Source organism: Sinocyclocheilus anshuiensis, unplaced genomic scaffold, assembly GCF_001515605.1.
Source record: "Sinocyclocheilus anshuiensis isolate Anshui unplaced genomic scaffold, SAMN03320099.WGS_v1.1 scaffold476, whole genome shotgun sequence".
In the NCBI taxonomy this organism is placed as follows: Eukaryota; Metazoa; Chordata; class Actinopteri; order Cypriniformes; family Cyprinidae; genus Sinocyclocheilus; species Sinocyclocheilus anshuiensis.
The window spans coordinates 1,434,933-1,462,805 of NW_015554139.1; the positions used below are offsets into that span (position 1 = coordinate 1,434,933).

The 27,873-nt window shown below is 39.9% G+C and overlaps 1 pseudogene; it reads left to right on the forward strand.

The window, feature by feature from the left end:
* The window catches only part of LOC107670438 (protein sidekick-2-like), a 143,277-nt pseudogene that overhangs the window by 58,195 nt on the left and 57,209 nt on the right, over window positions 1-27,873 (forward strand).

Consider the following 27,873-nt stretch of genomic DNA (forward strand, 5'->3'; position numbering starts at 1 on the left):
GCTTAGACTAAAGCTTAAACGAAAATTGAAATGAAAACTGAAACTCTCTCTCTCTCTCTCTCTATATATATAATGAATAAATACTACGATAGTATAAAAATACTAAATAAATTTGTAATGAAATTATTATTCCAAAAGTATTTAAGGAATAATTAATGAAACTGTTAATGAACCTGAATCAAAAGAGGATGATAAAACAGAAAGTAATATATAATAAACAAACACAAATGTCTGAGGATGTGTAGATCTTCGTGAATGACAGGGGCAGAACTACCTGTTTGTTCTAGCCATGGTAGACGGAAAGAGTTTTTAAAACTTTTCTCTTTTGCACTGTTCAGTGCAACTTGTGGTGCAGAAACTACACGCTTCACTTTTAAACGTGTGTGTTACGTTTATGAAATTCTGATCAATAAGCTCAGCTTGATATTCACAACAGTGAGTCTGAGGGAAGTTGGTGCGAAACAGTGTTTAAAAAAAAAAAGGTTCAGGCTAGCCTTTCAATAATTAAGACAGATTTGGGAAAGAAAACATCTCGGAAAGAACGGGTAAGAGCGGGCGCTTTGATAATATCCCGCTGATTCATAAAACATTCATACACTTTTCATTCTCAAACTTATCAGTCAGATCTCGGCACCGTGTTCTCTTCTTTTGATATGCACGTCTTTGAGGCTGTGTGGGCTCTACGAAGATCTATAATCACAGCTCTGAGCCCTTTTCCAAATCTATTTGATGAAAAAAAAAAACATTTAGAAAATAAAGGATCAAACAATCATTATTCACAATAATGTGGTCGCCTTTAAATGCAAATGCAAAAGGTTATCCCTGCCCTTTGACTCGGAGAATATCCCACAGCATATTATTTTATGAAGTGCACTGATCTCATGCAGAAAAGTTGTAGATGGTAGACGGGGAAAGGAACCGCGGATTTAGCCACAATCTGATTTACTTTCATCATGTCGCACGCTGTGAGATAGGCACTTAAAGTGATGAAGCAGAGCGTCAGGTTTATGTTCCTCACGGCGCTCGCGCAAATGACTCGTGGCATGTGATCTACGCCACAACAGCCTGTAAGGGGGTGCAAGAGCGGCAGATAGTCTCGCAGGCCTGATTAAGGAACCGTACGATGTATCTGAATATCTCATGTTGAAAAAAACACCTCTGTGAAGTAGAAGTGTACAACGGGAACCATTGGAGCCGAGTGGGTGGGGTTGCTGAAGGCAGAACAGTTCATAAACCTTCAACAGCTTCGGGCTAAAACAGCTATGTTCTTTACAGGAGTGCCAAGCATACAGTGCACACAGAAGTCGGCCTTGCGTGATCAGACTCCTCAGTTGGCTGTGAGATAGAGCTCAGTGTGTCGGCGCTGCTTGGCACTCTTTTCTTTCCTTTGGAATGATCTGGTTTTAGCTCTTCCGTCGGTGAGATGGCCCAAAGACAAGTTGTCATCTTTCAGCTGACAGGCCGTCCTCCACAGAAGCTCTGAGTGAAGAGGTGTGTCTGTGTCCTTCTGTGCCTTGTCAAAGTGCTAATGAAAAAGTGGGGTGGAAAGGCGAGAGTCTATCGTACCTGGATAAGAAGAAATCTTTGCTTTGTGTTTACAGTATGTGGACCAGTACTGTGGCCAGCTCTCCCTGCTGAGAAGACCAGCACTGCTGGACACCAGTGTGTGACGTGTGTTAGGCCTTCTGAAAAAGAAGAAGAACACTTTAGCATGCTTATTATGGAAATAATATTCTTTAAAAGAATATACCTAAGTGTGAGCTAAATGTAATATTTTTAGACACTATAATAAAATCTGTTATAGTTTACATTTATATTACATGGAATTAGCTGAGTGTTTTTTGACCCTCTTAAGTATGTAGGACTTAAGTACATCTTTATATGTAATTTCATAATTACTTTAATTGTCAAAGGAATAAAGTCGAACTAGTCATAAATGAAAGGTTTTTTGCAAGTTTTCTGTTTGAGTGTAGACATGAACAGACTGTTTACACAAGAGGTCGAATTGTTCATTCCAGACTTACTCGTTTGTAATTTTATAATTATGTAATTTCGTCATACTCCTCTAGAAAGCATATTTTGTTGGAATGTTCTGCTTTAAATGCTACTAGGCAAGATTTTTAGTCAGAAAGTTCTCTAATGGATGTTTTCAAAAACATTTCACCTGGAATAGTCTTTATAGTAATTATTATTATTATTATTATTTAAGTTGTAATAGTGAAAAGTGAAGGGAAAGTGTGGCCAAGTATGGTGTCCCATTCAAGTGCACACACACTCAGAGCAGTGGGCAGCCATTTTTGTTGCGGCGTCAGTGGGGCAGTTGGGGGTTCAGTGCCTTGCTCAAGGGTCTCACCTCAGTCGTGGTATTGAGGGTGGAAGAGAGCGCTGGTCATTCACTCCCCCCACCTACAATCCCTGCCGGACCAGAGTTTGTCGATACATCAAAATGAGTGAACTTCTTTAGAGTCCAAAAAATTATTAAAACATAATGACTTCAAATCTATTTTAAAGTGATACTTTTCATTTGACATTATTAAGAAGCAGTCATGAAAGTGTGTCTCTTTAAGTATTAAGTGGTATTTTTTCATTAATATTTTATCTGCAAGGACAGGTTTTTTTAAATATACTTTTAAGATCAGAAGTACAATACAAGACAAATTCAATAACAATTAAGCACATTCCTTTTTCACAATGGAAGTGCTGTGCTGATGTCAGACATTATGTTGGCCAACCTAGATCGCCAGGACTAACCAGTATGGAAATTGATTGTGGCCGAAGCTGGCATTTTCATCATTGTGATATGTCCTTTTCTGTTTTTAGAGTGATTATGGCATTTATGTCTCAGGTGTCTGTTGCATTTTAGCATAGTTTTCTTACTATTCCTGCCATATACAGATACAGTACAGAAATAATAAGAGTACTATGGTGGTATGCTATTCCGAATTCATTCATTCTGTTATTAGAGGAGATATTTGGATGAAGGAGAATAGGATGATAAAGGACCACAAGACCACAATCAGTTTGCCCGAAGCGCTGTTGCACCATATGCCTGAGTGCTGCCCCACAAGGCTATGGCTCCAACTCAAAATGAATTTTAATGAAAAAAATAATAATTTATTCACATCATAGACGAGGTGTATTCAAGTCATTATATGTGTGAATTGCATTTTAAATATATTTAAGAATAAATAAATAGTTAGAACAAGATAATGAGTGTCACATCATTGACCCATTGTTCAGCAAGTGCGAAAAAGAGAAAATAATATGAAATTTCTCAGCGAGTGCATTTTATTTCTAACCAAAATCACTTGAATGCACATCACATCGTGATTACGGTTTTCAAACTCTTAAGTAGGAACTTTTCAGGAGGACTTGAATGCAGCATAAGCATCGCAAATTCTTGCCATTCATTTTTCAACAAGTGGTCCGTCTCCTCCTCCTTATACTTTCTCTGATGTTCTGCAACTTAAGTACATATTTATGCTCAGTACTACAACAGATATCAGATATTATGTTTCCAAAATCATGATCTCAGAGACCCCCCCTCTCTCTCTTGGTGGGATTGACAGCTTGGAAGCATTTTTTTAGACATTCACATACCACTTGTTCATTATGACACTTGGGGTTTGCTGGGTCCGTTACAACTAACCGCTCTCACTCAGAAGCCGTCAATATAAAGGCATGCGTAACAGACACAACCTGTCTGGCCTGTAATTACAATGTGCCATGCACACGGCAGCAGCATCTCTACTCTAATTAGCCTCAGGTGCATGGACTCTGTTCAGACTCATGTCTCGTAGAAGTTACTGGATTCTTTTCAGAATGCAAGGTGCATTCCCAGCCGGTGCCCAGGTTGCGTCAACGTGCCGGGGTCCTGACCTCAGTAATTCTTTGTTCCACCCCATCCATTCGGTAGGTAACTGGCATGCATGTGTGGGCGAATGTAGGCGAAGAGTGGTTCTGAATCTTTAAAGAGCCTGGCGCCTGCCTCTCATGTTTAGCACGCCACTCATGAGCTAGAGCCGGCAAGGTTCGGATATTTCAATTAAAAGCAAAGCTGAGAACTGTGGTTAAAAGCATGGAGGGAAGCTATGCGCCACTGCACCCCCCTCTTCCCTACTTCTCTGACTACGTTGTCGCAGAAACACAAAGGCTATTTTCGGAGAGCCAATGCACAGTGGGGCGAGTGGGCTGGCCGAGCTGCTCGCCTAAAAGCACTCATGACTTTTTAATCTGTGGCTGAGGGGCTTTCGTCCGGCGGTCGCAGAGCGGACCCAAATGATGGGGCGAAATAGAAGGATCAAACCCTCTCCCGTTGCGTCTGCTCTGTCGGAGAGCGAGAGAGGGCTGGAGAGGTGAGGAAAAGAGGGGAAGACGCCAGGGAAGCGAGGGTGGTTGGAGTTGCATGAAGGAGCGAAAGTGTTAGATTAGTGCATTTCAGAAGTTACTCACAACGGGCGAAGGCTGATAAGGAGACTGAGAAACGGCCTACAAAGGAGGACAAAGGACTGACAGACAGAGATACTTTGCATCATCTGCCTAGTGAACAGAGAGAGAGAGAGAGAGAGACGCAGAGGACAAGATGAGGACTAGCCAGCCATCTCCAGAGAAAACAAAATGATATCTCTTCCAAAAAGAGCACGCAGGCAGACAGTCTCATGGGCGTCATTCGGTATTAACCCATCTCTGTGTCTGATTCATCTCTGGCACCTGTTTCCACCATATGCATTCTTGCTGCCGCAATAATACAAAACAAATAAATATGTTTATGGCATTCTCGCCCTGTCTGTTTCAGTTATGGCATTTCAATTCAAAAAAGATTTATTGAGTTTGAAAAGCCGCATTCAAAAGTGATTGTCAGAGAAGGCCTGATGAATTATGTATGCCTGACGTTGAACTCGCCCTATGAGAAGTGCAAAATGGTGTTAGTATTCGAAGTAGTGTGCATACAGTGTCAGGGGTGAAAAGGTAATAGGCCACTGATTCTGTGAGCCTACGAATAGCAGTTTGAAAAATGTATTTCCATGTGCTTTTTACAATGGCTAGTGCTCTTTTTGAGCCATATATGTATATATGTCGTAGCAGTAATAATTTCAATTTTGTTTTGAGGTCTGATGAAAGAAAAGCTTTAGATCTGTACTCAATAAAGCATGCTTTCTGCCATGAGGCAGCTCTTATCTGAAATCAAAATGTAATTTAGTCTATCTGAGAAAATGCTTATAAATAAATCTGAATGTATTAATATAATCCAGTGCGTTGAAGTATGCATGACTGTGTTTAAGTGATTCTAATAAAATTCTGAAGCGTTTTAAAATACCAATGCGCTACTCACCACTGTGACGCCAATATTCCCTAATGGGTTTCATTTAAATATGTTCATTTACGATTTTCTCCACCAATTCATTTCTATCTCGGATATTGTAGACGGAGATTATCCTTGGGATTACAATGTTGAGGGGGGTGAGGCGGGGTAAATAAGACACTCTCGATGTGTATTTACCCGCAAATGGGTCTCGCATATGTAAAATAAAACCTTGACAATATCAGCCCAGCGTCGCCCATCTGGCCTCCTGTCGGTTTGTCATTTGGTAATATTCATTTCCAAACGTGGAGAGCTAACAGACGTTTGCGATGCAAATCGCGGGCCATAACTCTTGTCAGCGTGGAAAGCGGCATTAATCCGCCAAATCACTCATCCCGGCTGGTGCCAGGAACATCAGAGCCACCAACTCTGATGGTGGGAATCCACTGCACTTTGTGATGTCAGTCTGCGTCAGCTTGGTAAAGGCCACCGGGTACGAGCGGGGCCAGTGTTTTTTTATGATTACTCTGTTTGGTGCTGGATTAGAAATGAAAGAAAATCCTTTAGTGGTACTGTATATTTGGACTTAAAGGGTTAGTTCACCCAAAAATGAAAATTCTGTCATTAATTACTCACCCTCATGTCGTTCTAAACCCGTAAGACCTCCGTTCATCTTCGGAACACAAATTAAGATATTTTTGATTAATTCTGACAGCTCTCTGACCCTCCCATAGACAGCAATGTAATTACCACGATCAAGGTCCAGAAACGTAGCAAAGAGATCGGTAAAATAATCCATGTGACATCAGGGGTTCAACCGTAATTTTACGAAGCTACGAGAATACTTTTTGTATGCAAAGAAAACAAAAATAACGACTTTATTCAACAATTCGACTCTGGTGCCATTTTGGAGAGTATCCACTGAACGCAAACAGCGTATGTTGTTCTGTGTCAGCTGCTTTAAATGAGAATTTTTGGGTGAACTAACCCTTTAATCAAAAAAATATGTTAATTTATGCATATCACATATCACATTGTATCACCAATAATCAAATGAAGCATTCACCTTTGTGTGTTCATTTAGCCTTCAGTTAGCAAGCTATCAGCTTAGCCACCTACTGTATCTGATTAAGAAATGCACTTTTGATTAGCTAGTGCAAGATATTATGATCTCTATGGCTGTCATCAGGTATTAAGAAATTGAGAACAAATTTTCTGCGACACTGGTCTATCCTATCGGCATTATAGATGGTCACCTTGGGGCCTGCTGAGATGGTTCATGATAAATGAGTAGATAACTAAAGGAAATGCTTACTAGCAAATGTACAGTGGAGGTGAGAGCTGCACTTTGACAAAACTGCCAGTCCAACTTTAATCAATGAACTGAAGAAATCTAGTTTTGTTTTGTCGTGCTGCTCTGCTCGTTGAATCTAAAATTGCATTGAATCTGATGAACAACAACATTTATGCGTGTTGTGCAGAGGGTGATTATTTTTAGCACTTTCTCTGGAACCATAGAGACCACTAGTCACATTGCAGTGGTTCTAGGGATGTTTTATTTTAAGACTATTTTTGCACTGCTGGGGCCAATTTTAATGATCTCGCCTAGGGCCCCCATAAAGGGCAGATTATGGTCCTGCAAGGCCCCAGGGCACCTGCCTCTTTAATGTCCAAAAAAAACCCCAGAAAAAAAGCATTGCAAAAGTGAGAAATAAAGTTGCAGCTGCATGAAACAAATTTTCGAAGTTGCAGTTATGAGAATGAGCACATATATTGCAAAAGAGACAACAGTATACTCTATGTAGTTTTCATTTCTTCATTTAATTTACGCTGTGACAGTGGTTAGTGGCACACTTTTAAGTCTACAGTGGTTTATTTCCAGGTGTTCAAGGACCTCCGCACAGCTAGAGGCCCCTGATAATCAGAGGCCCCAGGGCACGGGCCACACTGGCCTTGATCTGTCATTTGGATGAGAGCATTTGAATATGGGAGATTATTATCATTAACTCAACCTTCACTAAAAGGTCCTCACTAAAACATTTAAATTATGTAATGAAGGGTAGAAAGGGAAGAATGAAATGGTTGTGTTGTTAATTTTAATATTGTTATTTCCATCCCTCAGGCATAAAGCTGACGTGTCAGAAGTAAAATTGCTGTCTCTATAATTCTCTCTCTCACTCACTTACTATTTATCTCCCTATTGCTTGCTCTCTCTTTCTCTTTCTTTGTCTCACTCTACCTTTTTCTCTGTCTTTTAAGAGCTCTGAATATTTATAAGAGGATGTCAAAAATAGAGCTAACCTTGATTTTACTTTCACAACTTCAACCCTGCATTGAACCTCTCAGGCTGCAGTTTCCAATACTCTTGCATATAAATTGGATTTGTTAGTAGGAGGTTGCCAGTGTGACATCTGGGTGGGGTGGAAAGTATCCCGCCCCCCCCCCAGCAAGGTTTTTGATTCTCACCTTTGCTGCAGGAAAATAGAGAGACATTTCACAAAACTGGTGATTAAACATCACTACAAATGTTTTAGAGTTATGTCAGAAGATATGTCAGTAGAGCCAACTGTTGCCCGACAGAAAAGTTCTGTGTTGCTCACCTCAAGCAGAAGTTTTGTCCGTCATTAACAAAGTTTTGTATATTCCCAGCCCTTTCTGTATTTGTGTATTTAGTTTGGCTAATTTGATTCTGCTTTAAGCCAGTGGTTCTCATTTGATTGGTTCACTGGTCAGTTCGATGAAAAACAATGCTAATAATAAAATCTAATCATGTATCTGGCAAAATAAATATGCATATTAGCATAAAAAGGCGGTCCCATATCAATTTTGATAACATCAAATTCACCTCTCCATGCTAACATGATTAATGCTAAGACAATATTTAAACAAGCATTTGTTCCATTTGTTTGTTCCATGCTGGTAAATCACACTGCTTTACATGCTTTTGTTTATGCATGCACAACATTGTCAGTTTACATAGTTTTGCATATTGTTGAGCATATTCTATTAATTGGTATTTCAATAAATTTGAATGTTTGATTTATTGACATTGTCTGATTTAAACCACTAGCATAAAGCAGAATCAGTGCCTGAATGTAAAATCAGGTTCCTTGAAGTCAAACCAGTAAGCTGATTTAAAGGGATAGTTCACCCAAAAATGTAAATGCAAAGTCATAAAGGTTATGTTGTTCAAACCTTTATGACTTTTTCTTATTATTATTTTTCTGCAGAACACAGAACAATATACATATGAACAATGCTGGTGATCATTCACTTCCATTGTACGGGAAAAAAGACAGAATTTAGATTTTTGGGTGAACTATCCCTAAGCTACCAAAGTTCTCTCAGGTAACATGTTTCATTTAATTCGATTCCAAATAATTCCACACATAAAAATCAGCAGATTCCATTTGGGCCTGATACTGGTGTGAACTCAATCAGAAAAACTGTGTGGGTTTCTCGTTCCTCCTGGATGGCATTAATGTGACGTACATTCATTTGATATCTGAAACTAGTCATTGAGCCCAGCAGCTGTCCACAAATTCTTCACCCTTATGCGTGGCAGAGAATGAAAGTACTCACTCATTTAAATAAATATGTTAATGTGTCCATCACCACATATTTCACTTGGCCAGACCCTAAACTGTGCTGTAGAAATCTATCTCTGTGACCAGGGCACATGAATTTAAACCACATTCGTTTGCACTTTTTACAGCAAAATGCTGATCCCAAGCAGCCTGCACCATAGTTCTTGCCTTCTCCCATGTTTGTATAACCAGATGCTTATTTAGTCTATTTTTAAAGGTGTGGTCAGTCTTACTCAAACTCCAGAATTCCAAGAAGTTTATCTATATGGGTGCCATGTTAACCACAAGCACGGAGCAGATTCCAGGCGCTGCTGCTCTTTGCTGACTACAGAGGTTAATTGCACCCGCCCTCACAAGCAAGAATATTGTGTCCCGGCAAACACAATAATTAGTGTTTTGAAAAGATCTCCTCTCTACTGTTTCTGCGCAGTGCCTCTCAGCTACTGATGCACAATATCTGGGTAATTGAGAAGCGAGATGAGATTCAGCGAGGAGACATGTAAGATGTGTGAGAACAATGTCATTAGCATAATGTCTGAGTGTTCGGATCCTTATCTGCAGTCTTCTCTACCATCCAGCATGGTCGGCGTGTACATCTGTGCCCAAATGCCAAAACGCTTCTAGACGGAGCTGGCCGTGGTAGTCTAAGCACAGCTACAGGGTTCCAGCTGGAATAGAACTCTCGGAATGACAGAGGTCAGGGGTCAGCGATGAGGTGTTTAGGGATGTGGAGTGCTTACTCTCAGTGAATGGGGACTGCAGCTGGAAGTGGGGTCATGGGTGTCACAGGGGAGGTATAATTACACCATCTCTGAGAACACCAACAGCTCAATTAAGAAGAATGATGGGGGAAAATGGTGGTCAAAAAGGTCCGTAGGAAGTGTGTGTAATGGAGTGCCATTAAACACTGTAGACTATCAGCAGGCTGAGATGAGAAACTGCTGTTTGTCTGCTCGAATTGTTTTGTGTATGTTCTCAAACATAAAAGTTCTTGTTTGGTCACCCCGTTTCAACTCCCCATGTGTCTTGCTTGTTCCAGTCACAAAATTGTTTATTTTTTCTACTTTTGTTACCAGCTTGTGCTCCCAGATGTAAGGCCATTGCAGTTTTTAGCCTCAATATTGTTTTGTCCTCTGTGAGGACACATTCTGTCTCTCTTTTCTAAAGTTGGATGGAAAACCCAGAGTGTTGATGCTTCTCTGTTTCAAGTCACTCTGATGTAAAATATGGCTGACGTATCCTTGACGGCGCAGAGCTGCATCCTTTGCTGTCCCTCCCATACGAAATGCATGTGACTGATGTTCCTAATGCGAACCGTGTTCTGCACCCTCATAACAAATAAATAAACCAGTGTCCAAGCCGAGCCCTGTCTGCTTTGGCACACGGACCGCTGTAAATGTAATGAAGGCAGATGGTAATTCTTCTTTCTGTCAAAGCCATGCAGCCATTAGCATTTACATCCAGCCCTGCCATTCACTCAGTCACCTCGCGGCACTCTAGACAGCACACGCGCAACGATAAGAATCACAATCAGCGGCCTTTCCACACACATATATTACAATGCCAGCCTCCAGATACAATGCAGAGCTCCTGACTATTAACAAGTGTGATATCTCTCCAACACAGGGGTTTTTAGGTGTAGGGGAGGGGTTGGAAGAAAGCGGGAGAAATCCGACAGCTTGTTCTGTGCTGTTGGAGTGTCAGTATCTCTAAGGCCCAGTGAAACGACTGCTCGAACAGATGGGGCCTAGGCCGTCCTTTCCATTTGAAATGATTGCATCGTATGCCATTTAGTCGGGAAGAATGCAATGTGTGATTTCCTGTAGGGGAGCCTAAAAGGGCGTATCAGCCCATAATTACACTGCATATTTGTCATTTTTGTGTTTGTTTGTTTTTTGACTCGTTCTTTTGCGAGCCCGGCATTAAGTGAGTGAGGTTTTGGACAGTGCCATGTCATACGTACAGGTGCTCTACCATAATGGAGCCAGTGAAATAATAATGTGTGGATGGAATGCATTCCCACCACCCCATCAACTAATTAGGATCTAATTATCCAGGCAAGTGTAAACAATCGCAGCAGATGGCAGAATGCGCAGAATTAACTCTAATGACCCGGGGCTCAGTGGAATTCTCATTTTGATGCCTTTGTTTGTTATTTTCCTCCATTATTCTTTGCCCTACTTTCTAAATACAGTTCGTAGCTGCCTCTTCGTGCCAGGCTAGAGTGCTTTCCTGCCTCCGATCTTTCTTCTTACCACTTCGGTGAGGTGTTTGCATGCCTTCAGCTTACATGATGTAATTTATCTTCGCACTACGATCAAGTGAATTTGTAGCTTGCACTCTCATTTTCGGTTTTTGTTTGCCACCTACCTAATTGCATTAAATTAGATGGGAAGACCAGCTCTAAGATGTAGTTCTCTATAAGCAGGCACATAATTACAGTGCACATACCATTAAAACTTCAGCGCTCCCTCTGCTTCACTCCAAAACTCCCTACTCAAGTCCATCAAAACAGTATCTGACTTTACAGAGTCCACTGGATGAAGAGAGAAACATGCAGTCGGGGCAACTGATTGGGATTCTCAGAGGCATTGACAGAGGGGTGAAAAATAGATGTGGATGAAGTATGAGGGTGCACGGCATCTCATTAATTGATGGTTGGCATGCACAGTTGCTTCTCCGTGTTGTGCCAAGCGCTCTAGTGCCTAATTAATCTCATGGATATCAGAGACACGTCCCAGGGCACATGCATCCCCTGGTGTTGAGTCAGAGAGAGATTGAGAACCAGAGAAGGAGAAAGTGAGAGGAAACAAGAGGGAGGGAGAGTAGAGAGAGGTGGGGAAAGATGCAGAGGTGAGTAGAAAGAGAAGTTATAGAGGGAAATGCAAGGAGACAGCATATGCACAGCGCCAGAGACTGTGACGAAGTGGCAGAGAAAGAAGAAGTGACAAAAGGTAAGAAAATAGATAGGTGTTGAAAGAAAGAGAGGGCGGGGGAAGAATGTGTGCTGGCATTGTGTCGATGCTGCCTTCAGGAGGCTGTGCTCGGATAATTCAATCTGCCGACCATTGACTGCCCCCCATTCTGTCTTCACTCCTAATTAAATCTCTATTTGATAGCTCAGTGCTGCCTCTAATTGTGTTTGAGTTACGTCACTGACTGCCCGCAGCCCCCTGGATCAAAATCGCAATGCCGTGCTACATTACACCTCAATTAATCGCATCAATTACACATCCATTAACCCGCGGCAACCTACTCATACTGCAGTCATAGACAGATGTGTCGAGAAAACCTGAGAAGCTAATGAAATTCAGAGCTATGAGAGACTGCAAATTACCCCACCGATTGAATTGCAACAGAAGTCAAACAAAGTAATTCCGAGTTCCTTTATTATTCTACGCCTCATTCAACAGACCTGTGGTGCTTTTCAAAGAAAGTCAACAACAGTTAAATAAAAGCTTTTTCTGTCTTTCTTGGTGCTATCACAATCTGCCTAGACAAAAGAACCCTTGGCGCTTGTGCCTCACAAATGTGATTTTACCAGCCATAAATACACCAACATATACTGTACGCAGTAACGTGGGCTGGAATGCAGAATGTGACGGTGACGATAGTGTTGTGGCCACACTGCTGTTGCCTCTGTGTTTGTCTTAATGCGCCAACATGCTTGTTTGGCCTGAAGGGTAATGGGACTCTTCACCTTGCTGCCAGGGTGGAGGGCACTTTGCACACTTGGAGAGTTGATGAAGTGTAAATCGGCAGGGTGCCGGTTGTCACCGTGACAACCGCTGCTGAAAGAGAGTGACAGATCAGGCTGACCTTCAGCAGGGACCAGGAGCGCAGAGCAGGATTGTTCCTGTGCCAGCCTCATACACTCACCTGGACCAGCAGATAGACAAACACGCAAATACACTGACTTCTCCAGTATTGCACCTAAAGGCTAGGGACATGGCCACTGTTACTCTTACAGGCACTACAGGAAGTATTGTGACCTTTATTTGGCAAGACAAAGCAGAGGTGACCATTAGCCCAGGGTTCTACAATGATTTAGAAACAGGTACCTCTTAAAAAACAGCTTTAAGCCAGAGGTTGCCTAGAACTTGCCTCCACTTATTCTAAACCTTTGTGATGAGAAGAGCAGTATTGGCTAACGTGCTTATGCACAGGTGCCAGAGGATTAAGCGGAAGGGGACATGGCCCCTATCGTGTTGGAATAAGGGATGGAATTGCAGAACAAGTGTTCAGTCCAAGCCCCAAGAGTATGATTGCGTGCCAGCAAGGTGCAGTGAAAGCTCTGAGGGGCATGCTTTATGGATCCCAGCTGGCGCTTGTGGCCTTTGTCTCAGAGCTATTCAAATTCTGTGTGTGCTAGAGCAACAGCAGCCTGAGTGGAGCGTTGCCATTCGAGGTTGGCTGTCAGGTTAGTGGAAGTGCTTCTTTGTCGTTTCTAAGGTGGCCAGTGGTGGCAAGGTGGATAAGGGCACAGCAGAATGGTGGTCTTGGCCCGACCAAGCATGAAGAGCACATTAACCGCCCCCTGACTCCGGCCAGCTCAGCTTGCCTGCCGCAGGGCTCCTCCACTGCAGAGGAACCTCCCCTAGGTTCTCCATCTGGACCAACAATCCACGCCACCCAACACCCCCACACACAAACATACAATGTGTGGAAGGAACCTCAATATAGCACACTTCATTCACCTAGTGCACGTTGAAATGCTTCTTATCTCCTGCTGCCCCCCCATAAAGATCAACACAAAAAGGCACCTTCCTTTAGTTTTATCTTTTTGTTCCACTTCCAAACCACAGGGATTCTGATGAGAAATGGCACCTGCGTTATGGCTCATTAAGGCTGAGTTTAGAATCATCCTGACCTGGGTTTTTTTTCTCTCTGTGGGCACTCTCTCCTGCAGACCTAGCCCGCCCACTCAGAGCAGGATTTTAGAGAGTGAGAAACAGAGCTGCTTAACCCTGCCTGAGCCCCAGCAGATCAAAGCCTGGTGCTCAAACAGTGAAGAGGCCACAGGCACTGACTGACATTCTCATTACAATATGGAGATCGCTCTCAGCACCAAGAAGCTTCCTATGTGAGGACAATGTCAGACCTCTGCAAACTAGTCTGTGCTCTGCCTCCATTTCATGCTAACATAACCTTTCATCTGACATAATAGGAACCCATGGGAGTGAAATTTTTACCGCATTGTGTACTTGGCCACAAAGACCCTGTTCATTTTTTTTTAACCTAAAACAACACAGCTGCTCCAACCATATTGAGATCTCTCGACCACAAACATTAACAGTTTAGACAAACAGCATAACTTTCTTTAGAAGCAGTTTAAAATCTAAGGCCTCAGTTATGCCTCTCTCAAAGGAAAATTGTGTAGAGGTTTGTCTCTCATAGGGGACATTATGGAGTTCTCAGTTTTATTTAAAATATCTCTGTTTCTCCTAATATTAAAAACAACAACAACACACACACACACATGGGGCAGTTGGTAACCTGCAGTAAGACTATAGAGCAGAGGTATTAGCCACTATTAACCACCAGTAATGTTGTCCTTGCCCCAGGCGGTTTAGGAAATAATCGTTTAAAGTTTCAGCCACCTAAGAAAACAAAATGGCAGCTGGCCTCTGCCAACCAAATGCTTTTACAGTGGATAAGTGAATAAGCAATGAGTTGTAATCTGTTATTGTTAGCGACCATTTACCTGCCTTTCAGCAAGGACTACTTATGTATATAAGTATATGCACCCCCACCCACACACACCCTGTTTGTAAATCAGTCTTATGCCTATGTATAGTATACTGTATCTATAAAGAGAGTATAGTATAGATCTACACAACTAATGTGCATATTATAAAAGATTGCTATAATTTAGTAGATTAAATTAAGTATATTTAATATATGTAATATTTGAATTGAGTTTATATTGAAATCTTTGGCATCTTGGCAAATATGGGCTATTATTGGGTGGTATTTTTCTCAGGAAAAAATGAAAAGCCTCCATTTTCTCTTCATTTAATGTGATTTTTGTCTAGGAGAAACGAATGAGATATCAAAGAAAGTGTCACTCATGATTTTTTCTTTCCTGCGGGCAGTTTAGTTGAGACTTCATAAGATGGCACAAACAATCATACAGCCAAACCACACACACATATGCACAACCGTCCATCATATCGTTGTAGGGGGGATGCTGCTTTCAGCCAATTGATGTGGAGCCTGATTTTGCACCTGAGGTCTCTAATGTTGGTATGTTTATAGTGCGGGTTTGCTAAGTGGATGTGCCTCTCCACTGGCTGTGCTGAATGGCAGTGCATTTACTGGAGGATAAAATTACTGTGGTGGTATGGTTGGCGAGCGCTGTGCACTCAGGGTGGGGGGATAGTGAGGACTGGGTGGGGAGTGGATTTGAAATGACTGGCAGTCTATATCTGCTCACAGAGGAATTGTTTTCAAGAGCCTGTTACCCAATGGCAATGATTTAGAAGGTTGTACCAGGTTTGATTAGGCCAATAACACCCCAAAAAACGAAAAAAATTACCCATTCTTCTTGCAGGGGAACGTGTAGGTGTGTTTTATGATTGTTTTTATGATTGTACTTATACGTACATGCATAACCACAGCGAAAATATAGGTATAAGAATCTGGGAATGAATATGCTTTCATTATTATTAAGGCACTCCTTGTCTACGGGCCCCAGACAACATTTTCAGTTGCCTTCACCCAACCACACTGTGAAAGTTGTTAATATGTATCATATACTTGTGTATATATTTTTTGTTTGTTTGCGTGAGACCTCAGTCCAAACTGAGATCTGTATATACTTGGTGATGTCCCCTAGAGGAGAGACTCCGTAAAATGCCTCTCAGTGCACCTCATAGCACAGAGAAATTAGCACAATGTTTAACATCCCTGCAACAGAGCTCCAGGGCTTGCTAGGTTATTGCCTCAATTAATACAAGCTTTAATTGGCTTTTCACAAACACAATAACAATCAGATCCATGTCACCTACAGAGAACCACTCGGTTGCGATCGATAGGTCCCATCATCTGCTCCTCATGAAGGAAATGAAATCACTTTGTTGCATTTACTGGAGGATAAAATGACTGTGGTGGTATGGTTGGCGAGCGCTGTGCACTCAGGGTGGGGGGATAGTGAGGTCTGGGTGGGGAGTGGATTTGAAATGACTGGCAGTCTATATCTGCTCACAGAGGAATTGTTTTCAAGAGCCTGTTACCCAATGGCAATGATTTAGAAGGTTGTACCAGGTTTGATTAGGCCAATAACACCCCAAAAAACGAAAAAAATTACCCATTCTTCTTGCAGGGGAACGTGTAGGTGTGTTTTATGATTGTTTTTATGATTGTACTTATACGTACATGCATAACCACAGCGAAAATATAGGTATAAGAATCTGGGAATGAATATGCTTTCATTATTATTAAGGCACTCCTTGTCTACGGGCCCCAGACAACATTTTCAGTTGCCTTCACCCAACCACACTGTGAAAGTTGTTAATATGTATCATATACTTGTGTATATATTTTTTGTTTGTTTGCGTGAGACCTCAGTCCAAACTGAGATCTGTATATACTTGGTGATGTCCCCTAGAGGAGAGACTCCGTAAAATGCCTCTCAGTGCACCTCATAGCACAGAGAAATTAGCACAATGTTTAACATCCCTGCAACAGAGCTCCAGGGCTTGCTAGGTTATTGCCTCAATTAATACAAGCTTTAATTGGCTTTTCACAAACACAATAACAATCAGATCCATGTCACCTACAGAGAACCACTCGGTTGCGATCGATAGGTCCCATCATCTGCTCCTCATGAAGGAAATGAAATCACTTTGTCTCCTGGCTGGAGGCAGCCGCATGCAGGGCTTTGTGTTTGTCTGAGAGTCTGTATAATCCGGCTGTTTTAGAAAGACTGAAGATGAATGGATTCCCCAGCACACTATAGCTCATTCTGTCAGGTTTGCATGCGGAGCGACTGCATCTTAAAGTTATCTTCAAAACCTTCCCTCACTTAGCCCATCAGGCCCCTGAAATTCTCACCTCACCCTCCCTCTATCAAGATTTCAGACGTCTCCAGAGCATCTCAGCGTCACAACAGACAAATCGTTACTTAAATTGCCTTTTATATTTTAAGAGGCCAAATTCAGTTTGTCAAATCGTGTTTACCTTATCGTTCTTAATGCCTTCTTTTGCTTATGTTTCTGTCTCTCTCACTCTCAGCATGACGTGATTCAACCGTGAGACATATTTCATCTTTCTTTGTTGGTAGTAAACAACATCTCTTTCAAACAGTTATAGCCTGTTGAATACGTGGCCTGATGGGTAGTGCACAAGCCCTGATGTGTTGCCACTATATATATATAGTGTATATATATATATATATATATATATATATATATATAAGGCTAAAAATGAAACTTTAATCACTTGAACGTCGCCACATGAATTGAAATGAACTTGGAATGACTTTACCCAGGATCTGTTGATTAATGGTTCTAAAATAATAAATAAAACTATAAAAAATAAAATAAATGCAAGAAATAAAAATAATGAACGGTGAATAATTATAGCCAAACAACATTTAGTACTAACAAATAATTTAAATACACATTTTGCTGCTGATTACTATATTAGTGTAGTTATTATTTTTTAAGCAAAAATGTGACTTTATTTTAGTATGTTAATATACTGTAAAAACACAAACATTTTATACTATTGTTTGCTTGCTGGTAGTCCTAAGTGTAAAGCAGTGGTTCTCAACCTTTTTGACTCTTAAGGCCCTCAAGGCCCTCAAGACCATATTTGAAGGCCCTCCTATTTAAGAGGTATATATACCCGCTAGTACTTCTGCCTTAATAAAAATAAATAAAATATGTTGGTTGAATGGAAAATGTCAGTTTCATGTTTAATGTACATTTTGTATTTGTGAGCATTTTGATTAAGATTATGTAAATGTAACTAAATTTAATTTTAAAACTTATTTGGGGCCCACCTGGAAGTTGGCTTAGGCCCTCAAGTGGGCCCCGGACCTCTAGTTGAGAACAATGGTTTAAAGTAAATAGTCTTTCTTATGCTTTTCACCTAAAAAAAAATTATAATAATGAAAAAAAAGACTTATTTTCATTTACAGAAGATGCCAGCACCACAGTAACTAGCATTGTTCTCCACTATTTTATACTTAATCTGCTTGTATTATTCTGGTTTGTAAGTTGCTTTGGATAAAGACGTCTGCTAAAATGAATACATGTAAATGTAACCTCAGCCCTAAGCTTGACTCTAAATCTCACCCTTAAATTGGATTGGTTGATAGAAATGTTGTCTCTGGACTTACAAGTATGTTGATCCAGGAACATGTCCTACTTGAGTGAAACATGCTAAGCCTCTTTCTTTCTCTCTCACTCTCTCTCCCTCCAGATGATGTCCCACCCTACTTCAAGATGGAGCCGGTGGCAACCCAAATCCACCTGGAAGGAAACCGTTTGGTTCTCACCTGCATGGCTGAAGGCAGCTGGCCTCTGGAGTTTAAATGGCTTTACAATGGTACAGAGTTGACGCGTTTCTCCCTGGAGTACAGGTGACGCTTCCTATCTTCCCACTGCTGTATGAGTGTTTCTGCAGCTATGAGCACTTTTGGCCCAGTAGACATTTTGAAAATGCACTTTTCACACTCTAACTAGTTAATTTCATTTGTGCACTAATAATGTTTAACAGTGAACATACATGACTTTTTGTTGTTGTTGTTGTTGTTGTTTTTGTTTTTTTTTGTAAGTCATGAACATTTTCAGAACACTGTCACATTTCAAATAATGTACTGCATTTAATAAAATGTTCTGGTGCAATAAGTGATGGCGATGGAAATGACATTTTAATTTTGACATTTACACAAAAGTTTTTTTCACCATATTTTTAAAAAAATGACATTTTAAGAATAAATCTGAACTCTTTTGTGTGGCTACCATTTCATGTTTCCTAAACACACTATATATATATATATATATATATATATGTTGCCTCTCAGCTCACATTAAATATATATATATATAATTTGACAAAATGGCATATTAATCTGCAAAGTTACAGCTATGATGCACAATTTAAAAAATTCTCCTTGTAGTGAATTTTCATATTTTAAGATTGAAAGACAGGGTCTGGGAGAAGAATAAAACAATAAAATCTATTCATAAAACGCATTTAAAAAGTAATAAAGAAAATAATGTGGTAAAAAGCCTGGTAAAAAGTTTCCAAAACCATTTTAATTAGACCTTCATATAACAAATAGAAAAAATTGAAATCTTTTCATTTGAATAAAAATCAACCCCTGGGTCACGAAAGTGCATGTAGTTGAAGAAACATGCATTTATCGCTCAGACAGCTTAATCATTATCACAAATAGAACATTAACCACGCTTTCAATTGCAACAAATTTCATTCCGTGTTTTTTACAGTATTTATTTAAATTATGTCTTCTTTCTTTTTAGTGAGTCAGGAGCGTTTGTGGATTGTAATCCTCTTGAGTTGTAGCGCCTCATTCCCTCTGCAGCCATGAAATCACACTCATATTGCCTCTCAGCTCACATTAAATGAGAATGAGATGTATTTCCTGAACGATCCCTGTCGTCCATGTTTTGTTTTATGTATTCTGCATAAATGTTGTATTCCTGGTGAAGGCAGTGCAGAATTATCCATCAAGAAATAGCAGGTAGCCGAGTACCTTGTGAATTATTTTCAATAGCTTCAAGAGCTATGTAATATTTATATTTGAAAAGGCAAAGCGTTTTTTTTTCTTTCTCTCTCTCTGATCGCAGTGAGGTGGCTTGGCTGTTTTCTATTCCTGCACTCTTTGTACCTGCTGACCACAGGACTCCAGATGGACTCTTTCATATTTGCCTTTGCATTATAAGACGTCCTAATAGCTAAAAGTCTAAGCTACCCACAGTGTTCACTCTAAGTAGGGGTCGAGTCAGACGTTTTCTGGCCTCTTGAAGAGGTTCCTGCTCGCTACGGCTTTTCTGCCTGTCAGTCAAGACAATAGCAGTGCTTCTGACGCAGTCCACAGAGCATCTCCAAAAGATCCCTGGCGACTGAAACTTCCCAGCAGTCTCCTATGTTTCAGACACTGATGTGTATGTGTGTGTGTGTGTGTGTGTGTGTGTGTGTTTACATAGTTTCCTTTTTCTACGAGTGGGGACCTGCTCTCTTCTTTATATTCCTCGCATCCACTGATCAAAGAAAAAGCTTGAATCCTCTTCAGCAGGTCATATTAAACCTGCGACTGGTAATGCAGGAAAACTAGTATCAGAAAAAGAGCTGGCATTGTAAAAATGAGGCAGCATTGTTTGGTTGAGTAAAAGTGCCACTGCCCACATGCTCAGCTCTCTCTTTATCACTCCATTTAACTAATAGGTCTTGCCACAGGCCCGTGACTGAAGCAGTGTGCGTAGGTGTAAAAACACACTTGCGTACTTCATGTTTTCATGTTGGCGGCCTAGTTTTAGTTTTTATTTCAATAGCATACATGACTACGATCACAGACGTTCAAAGCACATGATTAACCCATATCCAAGACCCCTCATTTTGCATTAACCGACTAAGATATCTTCAAAACCTACAGTCGTCTTAATGGGATATTTCTTTCATCATTTACACACCCTCATGTCATTCCAAACCTGTATGACTTTTGTTCAAAATATCTTCTTTTGTATTTCAATGGAGAAAGAAAGACATACAGTTTTGGACCGATGAAAAGTAGCAAACAATGGTTGATGGGATTCCGATTTTCTTTCACCAGGTACGTCATTCCGTCACTGGATCGCTCCCATGCAGGCTTCTATAGATGCATCGTCAGGAACAGGGTGGGAGCTCTGATGCAGAGGAGTTCACAAGTCCAGGTCGCCTGTAAGTGTCACATCATATCCTAACACAATACAAACAGGAAATCCTAAAACTTTAAGTGTGGTCGCTTAAGATATCACACTTTTGCTAATAGAGCAAAAAGGTAATTGTCTGTTGTTGATAGTGTAATAATTCATGAAGCACCGTTCAGAGAAGTCAGCGAAGCCGTGTGACCAACTTGAACAAGTTGTGAAATCCACATAATTCTATTTAATGATTGGATTTTGTCCAATAATTGTAAATGTGATCAGAGCTTTAGATAAGTGATGACGATTTGAGGCAGCTTTAGTGCAAACAGTGTGAGATGATTAATGTACCAAAATTGAATACCTAGGTTTATGGATTCTGAAACATTTTGATTGGCAGTTTTGTTGCTTTGTTAATTTAACACAGACAAATTAGCATATAGAAAAGCTGATGCTAGAAACTTGTCACGTCAAACCAAGTTCCCAGCTAACAGAGAGCATACTTTGGCTAACTTTCTGGCAATTTAAGAACAAACGTTCTTCCTGTAGCGTTAATAGAATGTTTGTTTAAAGTTATCTAGTCTTTAATAATGTTCTAAAAACTTTAGCACAACAATGTTATGTATACATCATTCATGGAATGTTTTTTTTTTTTACATTTTAGCTGGATGTTCGTCTAACGTTTTTTAATAGTTACTAATTTTAGAACGTTCAGAGAACATTCAACAGTAACATTCTCATAATGTTAGCAAAACGATAAAATGGAATGCTCCCTTAACGTTCATATTTAACCAATAAAAAACATAAGATAGAAAAAAAATTGATGTTTTGAAAGTTTAGAGAACATACATTCAGTAATTCATAGCACTATTGCTATTTTCAACACTATTTTCATAATTTTCATCGTACAGTCCACTGATTGCATAGTCAACAGTACATACGCGAGCGATCTAAACATTTGAAAAGAATGGTCCACGTACATGTCTATCCACACTCACTGTCAAAGGAGAATACTTTGAAAGACTTGCACACTCAACTGAGTGCAAGACAGAAAACAAGAACACAGAAAATGAAGCCTTAAGTGTTATTTGCCAAAAGAGTCATATCACAAGATTGGAACCTTGTGTTTTCTGTCACAATGAGGCCCTGTTCTTGTTTTGTCCTGATTTGTGCTCCGTCTCTCTCTCTCTCTGTTTCTCAGACATGGAAGGCTTTGTGCAGGGAGAACGGTCTCAGGTGGTGTCGCAAGGAGAGGCGGCGTTGATCTTCCCCCCACAAATCCACAGTTTTCCACGGCCCGGGATCACATGGTTCAGAGACGGGCGCAAGATCCCCCCCAGCAGCCGCATGTAATCTTCTCTTCATTTGTGGATCAGAGTCAACTTAATGGCCCTCGTTCTCACAGATAGGCTATTATACCTTACAGAAATAGAGTACAATGCTGTTGTATAATTACTCTGGAACTTCCAGAAACACTCCAAGAGTGTTTACTGCAGAAGCTCACATTGATAATGTCTGGTGTAATAAGAACCCCTGTTGACTTTAGACTAAATGTGATTGAAGGCTAGAGAGGAAGCCGGCAACATGGGAGCCAATTAGACAAAGTGGACAAAAGGCCTTTATTGATGACCTTGGATGATTGACAGGCTTTGTGCCTGAGTGCGCACTGCCTAGTGTGTGCGTATGTGTGCGCAGTCCATATTAGAAAAGTCTTAGTAATCACCTGAGATCAATTTACCTCATCCGCCAGCAGGAGGCTCGACGAAAACAGCCAGTGTGTTTGATGATCTATAATTCATGCTGATCGTCCGGCATGTCACATCTGACGTGAGGGCTTTAGACACTGAGGATTGCAGTGGTGGACGAAGTACACAAATCAAGTACTTGAGTAAAAGTACAGATACGTATAATAAAATATTACTCCAGTAAAAGTAAAAGTACTCCTTTTTCAATTTTACTAGAGTGAAAGTACAAAAGTACTCGATTTTTTATGTACTTAAGTAAAAAACAACTGATAGATAGATTTATTTTGCAATTTTATATAGGCTACTTAATTAAATTTTATATTAGCACATATTTTTTATAATCCTACTGCTCAAAATACCTGGGATTTTGCCAAAATAACCACTATATGGAGTCAAGATATATTTTTGTTGTTGATATGGACTACGTTGACGAGAGTGATGTAGTAATGTTCACTATGAAGCTTACACTGCGATGTACCTGAGAGAAAACAGATTTGACCATCTGATTTGCACCAGTAAGAAAAAAGTGTTTTAAAGCTTGTTGTTTTGCAGAACATCACAGTAATTTACTTAAGTACAGTAACGAAGCAAAACTACTCCGTTACTGTCCACCACTGGAGGATTGTGTTCCCCCACCCCAAAGCACAGACTGGAGAACATTCAGACACTGTTTTTCAGCTGGAGTATATGAGGAATCCCCAATGAGACGCTGAGCGTTGAGGCAGGGGTTATATAAACATCTGAGGTTCCAGCGGCGCTGCTCTGAGCTTAATTCTGTCTCGCTCTCTCTGTGTCTGTCGAGCGGCAGTAATGGTCCTATATGATGGTGAGAGTGCCTGACAGCATACGATTTGTTTGCCGCTTGCTTGTTGCTCCTTCAATGCATTGATATTCCACAGTGCATTTGGTTTGGACTCTGTGAGAGCCCTCACTCTAATTGTGCTGGAGTCGGTTTAATCTGGGCTGATGAGGCCTGTGCTGACAGATACACAGGCTCTAATCTCGCTGCACTCCAAGTGTCGACTCTCATTTAACCACACGCACTCACGCATGACCTGCATTTTAGCTCCAGCAATCCTAAAACACATATCCACTCGAGTCTTCAATGCAAATAACATTACCATCCCAGCCTATTAAACAGTTTTCCTCAGCGCTGCTGTGTGTTTGAGTTGTTTACTGATGTGTTTGCCGCTTGTAAGTTGTGTTTTCGAGTTCTGTGCCTAATGTTCTCTCTCTAACGTCTTAGAGCCCTCACTTTGGACAACACCCTTGTCATCCTGTCCACCGTGGCCCCTGATGCGGGCCGGTACTACGCCCAGGCTGTCAACGACAAGAACGGAGAGAACAAGACCAGTCAGCCCATCCTCCTGAATGTAGAAAGTGAGTTCTGAATAGAGAATCAACACACGTTTTGTGATGTCCACACTTCAAAAGATTGTCTGCAACCTCCTCGGGCAAGGATTCCCAAACTTATTTGTCAGCCGAACTCCTTACCTAGAATATTTACTTGTACCTCCTTAAATTTTAAGATTGTTAAGTCAAAAATGTATCAACACGTTGGTACCTTCACAGTTCTCATATGTCAGTTATGGTCACATAATATGCAGGTCAACAAATAACATATTTACGTATTTTGATTGTTTTTATTTAAAAATTATTAATTTATTCATTAATTGTTTATTAGCTTTTTCCATCACTCCAGTTTAGGATACCCTGCCCTAGGGGGTCTATGGCAGTACTGCAGGTGGTCCATCAATTATTGTTTGATCTCAAACATATAATATTTAAATATATGTTAAACAAAAATACAATATTCAAATAGACTTCTACAATATTCAAGTTCAGCTAAATGATTCATCGCCCCTGTCACATTAAAATGCATTAACTAAAATTTAAATTATATGTTACTTATATACTGTATATTTACAGTGCTGATTACTTTCAATTTGTAGTCCATTACTGATTCCAAATTACATGACAAAAATTGTAGTTAGCAACGTCATCCGTTACATTGCACATTTTAGGTCATATAATCACACTGCTTTTTGATTACTTTTAGATTATGTTTGACCTAACTCGTTAATCACATTGATTTAAATAAGATAATCTTGTACCATACTGATATAAAAGCACAAAGGGAAAGAAAATATATTCCATTCGTTGTAATTAACAACATGAGGTGCATTAAACATTACATTACACAGAGGTTTCCAAAGATTGGGTTCGTGAAGGAACTGCAGGGGGTTCGTGAGTTTACTGAAAAGCTAGAAGACTTTCTAAATGTATATAAGTGTTAGGCTATTTTACCAGTGTTTAAAAATGTAATATAATTTAGTTTCAAGTACTTAATTTTTGGAATCTGATTACATAATCCAGAATACATGTTATCAGTTACTTCCCAGCACTGTATATTTATATATGACCATCATAACAAGAATATTAATATACTATACTGGTCTAATGTTTGTAATAATTAAGATGTTTTAATGTTTCTGAAACAAGCTTCTCACCAAGGCTCACCAAAAATACAGTTAAAGCAGTAATATTGTGAAATATTATTAAAATAAATAAATAAATAAATTATTATTTCAAAGCAAAAAAGTTGACCACTGGTTCATAAATAACTTTATTTGTTAGTCTTTTTCGTATTTTATTGAATAGCACTGAAGCAATGCAAGCTGGACTCATTTGCTATATAAGCACCACTTCTCAATGTGCTGAAACATTTACACTAACTTCTAGGAAATATTATTTATTTGCATTTTGGTTTTTCACACTATCCAACAGGTGAATTGGCACGTTCACATTAAACAACTCCATCGCCCCCTAGTGGCTGTACATGACACCTAATGTTGTGCACACAGATCTTGACAGATTTTCAAGAATCAATATTCCCCAACTCACTGCGCAGTAGATTGCGAGTATGTGGCGTGTGGTGAAGCTTCATGGAGCTTTGTATGATAGCTGTGGTCCTGCGGTGCAACAATGACATTGTGATTAATCACCCTCATAAAAACAGCCCCTCTCTTTAATAGACCCCACAAAAACAGATTTATGAAAAAGAGAGGCAGACCATAAAGTCCCTCTGTGAGACCATGGCCTACTGTAACTCTTATCCAGGGGTCCAAGTATGAAAGAGGAAGCAAATAAAGGGGAATAAGATCAAGACGGAAGAAAAGAGAGATCCCTGATTGAGGGCAGAGAATCAATGGACAGCTGAAGGTTTCCAGAAACCGGCAAATGATTGCATGGCATTTAATCGTGTCGACGGTGTCTCTCAATCAGGCCCCATTCTGCAGTGTGGCACATTAGCAGAGGTATTACAGTGCTCTTACAGGAGGAGAGGGTGCATACAATTACATATATGATCTAAGCACATAATAGAAAGGGCTGTGAGAAAGAGACGAACAAGTGCTCTGGGCTTCAAGATTATCTTTATGTCTGCCTTCTTTCACTGCCTCCACCTTTACTCTGGCTTTCTTTCTCTCTCTCTCTTCCCAGAAGGAGATTTTATTGCTCAGAGTTTGCTCGTTCAAATGGTTTCTCTGGTTCTAGGTTTCACAGACTCTCAAATGGCTCCAGTGGGGTCATGGAGCGGCCATCCGCTGGATGACCACTGAGAAGATCACAAAATGTATACATACTGTAAAAGTGTAGAGCTGTAGAATTCATGTTAGTAGTAAGATCACATGATTTGGGCTTGGAAGATTTTGGATGAGAAATGGTCATGAGATCATATACGGAAAACTCTTGCTTTGTTAATTTTTTGTGGTATTGTTTTGAAAGACACATGGGAGATTATTAAGGTGTTTTTCCTCAGAAGAAAAATCTCATAAGCAAGAGAATACATCAAAAGTCACTCTTTGTTCTTCATTTAAATTCACTGTGAAATGCTTTTGGTAATCCATTTACTTCAATATTTTCACATTTTCACAAACAGGATTAAAACAGGAAGAAATGCAGGTTGAGGCTTGATTTTATTCATTGACATTTTATTAGGAAAAGATTTTCTATGGAGTAACATATACCGGTAATCATGATAAAGATTGTAAACAAGCTTATTTGCAGCTGTAAACAAATTCTGATGCTGTCAGTCACAATTCAGTTTTACTCTATCAAAAGATCAAAAGTGTGAAGTTGGATTTTTTAGGTTTTTGGAAGAAGGCTCTTGTGTTCACCAAGGCTGCGTTTATTTGATTAAAAATACCATAAGAACATGTGAAAATGTGACATTTTATTACAATTTAAAATAACAGTTTTCTATTTTATTATATTTTAATATGTAATTTATTCCTGTGATGCAAAACTCCATTTTCAGCATCTATACTCCAGATTATGCTGATTTGGTGAATTAAGTCTTCTTTAATGAATAGAAAGTTCAAAAGAACAAAATTTATTTGAACTGGAAATCTTTTTTAGCATTATAAATGTCTTTACTGTCACAAATGCATCCTTGCTGAATAAAAGTTTTAAAATGCCCCTATTATGGATTTTTGAAAATTACCTTTCATGCAGTGTGTAACACAGCTCTAAGTGAATGAAAACATCCTGCCAAGTTTTAAATCTGAAAGTGCACCGTGTATAAAGTTATTGTCTCGAGAAAGAAAGAGTCGACTCTGAATCATTGAAACGAGTTGTTTTTCAAACGAATCCCAAGCCGTTTCATGTTGACGTCAACATGAAACATTAGCATATTGCCCGCCCACTTGTTGGTCTTTTCGCCTTGGTCTGAATGAAAATGCAAATTCATTCTTTGCCACTAGGTGCCGCTTTTGGAGCGGTAAAAATAGCAGTTTCCCGTTAACGGCTGTACACAAAGTAGCACTGCGCTCATAAACACCTCTTTATCAGTCATTACAGGCATGATGCGGACCAATCACTGCAGATTAGCTTCATGCATAGGAGGGGTTTTGGAAAAATGAATCGTTAAGCGAAGCGTTTGGGAGTCGTTGAGCAAATAAGGTAAAAATAAATGCATATTATAAGACAATGAAAGTGTTTTTTGACCTTGCATGCATGTCAATAAACCGATTTATTTATATATAATTACTAGTGGATGTACTATACTTTTATTATTTAGAAAGTGACCAATAATCTGTGATCTATGTATTTGTTTGTCAAGCGCGTTCTCTCATCACCGCTGCTGCTGCGTGAATATGGCAAATCACAACACCACGGAGACCCGTGAAAAAACTGGGATTAAAGTCCAAAACCTGACTTGAAATCAATCGATCTAACAAATCAATCGGGACTAAAGCGGTTCCATAAATGACAAATTAAGTTCACACAATCTCACTAATTTGTGCACGCTTATTCTTAAGCAGCCCTTAATGTCGATCATGGATCAAATCGATCCACCATGACAA